The sequence below is a fragment of the Centruroides sculpturatus genome, unplaced genomic scaffold (assembly GCF_000671375.1).
Source record: "Centruroides sculpturatus isolate CEXI.00-Female unplaced genomic scaffold, Cexi_2.0 scaffold54, whole genome shotgun sequence".
Taxonomy (NCBI): Eukaryota; Metazoa; Arthropoda; class Arachnida; order Scorpiones; family Buthidae; genus Centruroides; species Centruroides sculpturatus.
The window spans coordinates 1082058-1085830 of record NW_019384340.1 but is presented as its reverse complement, the minus strand read 5'-3'; positions in this window follow the sequence as shown (position 1 = coordinate 1085830).

The following is a 3773-nucleotide window of genomic DNA, read 5'->3' as shown; positions in this document are numbered from 1 at the left end:
ACACATTCATACAGATACAAACTTTTTACACATTGCAGCGAGTCTTTTTTTTATTGTTTTTTAATCGGATTCAGATTCAGGAGAGGCTACTGGAGCTGGCAGGGTCAACTCCTCTTGTTCCATCCTTTGTTTTTTGGTAGCTGGCTTCTTGAAAAACATGTCCAAGGTGATCTGTTTCTCTCTCTTCTTCAACACCTGTTGGAAATGACGGGCAAGAGTGTCATTGTAAAGATCATTGATCCTGTTGGCCTCAGCTCTGTTTGGATAATGAGTGTTGGTAAACTCCTGAACCTCTCCCCATTCGACAAGGAAGTTTTTGTCAACTTTCACTCCTTCTGATGATTTCTTGCATTGTTTCAATTGAAATCACTTTTCTGTTGTTTTAGAAACCTTGATTTGCACAACACTTGAATAAATGTAAATACCCTGCACTGTGTTGATGTACCTAATAAACAAGGAAGCAAGCCTAATCCAACGCTCTGTACTTCAGATATACTGATAATATATTCTAATAACACTAATATACTATAAAAATAACATATTGTCATTGGAAACGGCAAAAGAGTGGAAACATCATTCGCACTTGTTCGTAGAAAGTCCATTGGTTGCATCACGTAACTGCCGAACGGAAAGTCCGTTGTCCGCAACCAGTCCGTTGCTCGAGTGACGTAACGGCCAAACAGAAAGTCCGTTATTCGCAGCGTCCGTTATTCGAGGCGTACGTTATACGAGGCACCACTGTATATAGATAGATTAATAAATATTTATATAATTTTAATTTTTTTAATATGTCGTTTTAATATCAAAGTCAATAAAACCAATGTTTTAGATAATTGTAATCTTTTTTACTCAGTCTCATAATGTTATCGGTCAGTTATTATTATCAGTTTGTCAATTGCACAGTGATTACAATAAGAGATTATACCATGTTTATTATTAATTAAAATACCCACTCAATTATGCTTCCGTCAGCTTCTAAATCGCATATTGGATGTAAATCTGGCGTCATTTTTTCGATCCGGTTAAAGTAAATATCACAGATGTTACCTACATAAAATAATTCATAATACATTCATTCAATTGCGTGTAAAATGGCAAATACATAGTGAATATAAAAATAATATATAAACAATATTAAAATACATTAAAATTTATATATCTTAATATTTACTTTGAACTTATGATAATCTTGTAAACTGAGTTTGTTAACGATTTATTTCCAATGTAATAAATAGAAACACTCAAAAATGTTTAATGATATAACATTGTGTGTTACATAAGGTTTGTGACTGATTTCAAAACAAAATTTAATCTGGTGGAATTAATGGAATGTTTTCGTTGAATTTTAAAAAGTTGATCCGAATTTTTCCGTAATAACTCCTAATCTCGAAATCACAAGCTGTATTCATAGAAAAGTTTTGCGTTAATAAGAATAAGTCTTTTATATACGAAACATCCGTTTTAGTTTTTGCCATGTCTGTTAGTCTGTGTTTTTCTCTTTATTAAGGAAAATCTGCAAGCCGTTTCTTAAGTGTGAAAATTTTCTCTCAGTTTACTAAACTTGTTCTCCGAATTTAAATAATTTTGTGCTATTTCTTGATAAGTTGTTCTAATTTGTTCTCAATTCTTCTATAAAGAAATAAAAAGTGTAAAGGAATCGGAATAATAGAGGTATAAAGAAAAATCAGGTTGTGAAAGATGCAGGTAGCTTAGATGGATTAGTGGATAATATTCAAAAATAAAATCGAAAATAGCTTAATTACAAATAATAGAATTATATCTAGTCAAATTACACATGATTCTAGGTAGAGTTTTTGTGCTGTACTTAGATTAACCGTGTGAAATTTTACTTAAATGATTGGATCATATTGTGAGGGTGTGATGAAGGCAATAAGTAGAATCAGAATTTTAGGTATAACTTTTAAGAGAGGTAAATGAGAGAAATCTAGAAAATTCATTAAAAATTGTATATTGAAACAAGGAGAGAGTAATTAGTCATAGAACTGGCTAGAAGGCTGAAACAAGAATGTCCACCCAGGCCGNGAGCCCAAAGATGGGGGCCATTTTTTAATTAGATTACATAGAATGTCAGATAAGAGAGCTTTGACTGTGTACTACTATTACATGCATAACATAATTAACATTTTAAAGAGAAAGACAAATATACAGGTATAATACCTGTATATTTGTCTTTATATATAAACAGGTATAATACCTGTATATTTGTCTTTATATATAAATATACAGGTATAATACCTGTATATTTTTAGTCCTGTTTAAATGATTTATTTTGTCATTTTACTTCAAAATAAATTAATGATCTGTTGATTAGCACATGCAAATAAAGGAGTAGAAGCTACTTTTAGGTACTTTACAAGTACATAAACATATGAGCAAATGACCTAAAAGTAACTTCTACCAAATAGACTATCATTTCCAATTTTATACATTAAAAACGTTTAAAAGTCACTTTCATTACACATAATATCGATCAAATAGCATCAATACTTGATAGAATTACGTTAATAATAAAACGAAATTTATATTTACATTTCACACGAGTAATCAACAAATTTTCAAATCAAAGAATTTTAACATAGCTCCCTCTACGGTCGGTTATAATTTTAAAAAATATTTCAAAACTAAAAGAGATAAGTGAGTTATATTTATTATTAATTAGCAGATTGTAAGAAATAATAATACTTTGATAAACTTTTTATCGGTTAATTAAATTTTATAGAAATGTATTTGTTAAAATCAAATTTCGATAATCGCTTTTTTTTTTTTTTTTATTGAAGATATCGAGATTCACGACGTGACATCTGGTGTTAAAAGTTTTAACTATTTTGAATAGGGGTTGTAACACGTGTTGTAGTTATTGTTAGTATTGAGAAACAGGAAATGAAGTATTCTTATTGTGTTTAAGCGTTTATATGATAATAAAAAAAAGGAATAAATTTTGTATTTAGGAATAGAGGAATCGAAAAAAGGCAATATATTTTAGGTGGAAAATGTTAGAATGAATTCGAAATAAATAATAAAAAAAAAGAATAAAATAAAAACTTTAAAATTTAAAGAAACTCTTTTTATTCACATGAATACACTAAAAAATAAAAAATAATAATTTTTTTCTTTACTTTTAGTTTTACTCTTCCGCACTTTCCGTTTCTAATTGTGCCCATCAGTGACCGAGTGGATAAAACCACCGAACATTGATAATTGGTCGTGGGTTTGCGCCTGGCCACGTGGAGTTTTCCGGGATTACACGTTAGTGTATCACCTAAATAGGAACCGGTTTCCCGTGGAGGCACTTCCTCTTCGAAGATCGCCCACGTGTCGCGTTGCAATATACAAATAAAATCAAATCTTTATTTCTAATTTCATTTAACGCTTTTGTCCAGCTTTCTGCGAAGGTTTTTTCCCTTGCCTTACAGTTTCTTTTCGAAATCCTTTCTCATCATCCATTTTCAAAGCATTGGTCGTTGCTGTGGTTCCCAATTCCACGAATATTTGCCACTAATGTCATGGTTCCCTCCAGTTTAGCTGCGAATAACAGTCTATCTAATATATAATCGAGACGGGTTGATAATAATAATAATAATAATAACTCTCCCGTGGTCACCACCTGGTCGTGGTGGGAGAGCCCAGTAGTTTTACAGATCCATAGGGCAATGCAGGCTGGAGCACAAGCTCCTGGTAGGGACACCCATGCCAGTAAGGTCTATGGGGAGAAATGAAGCTAAGAGTGACCACACACCCACATTCTGTGGAGA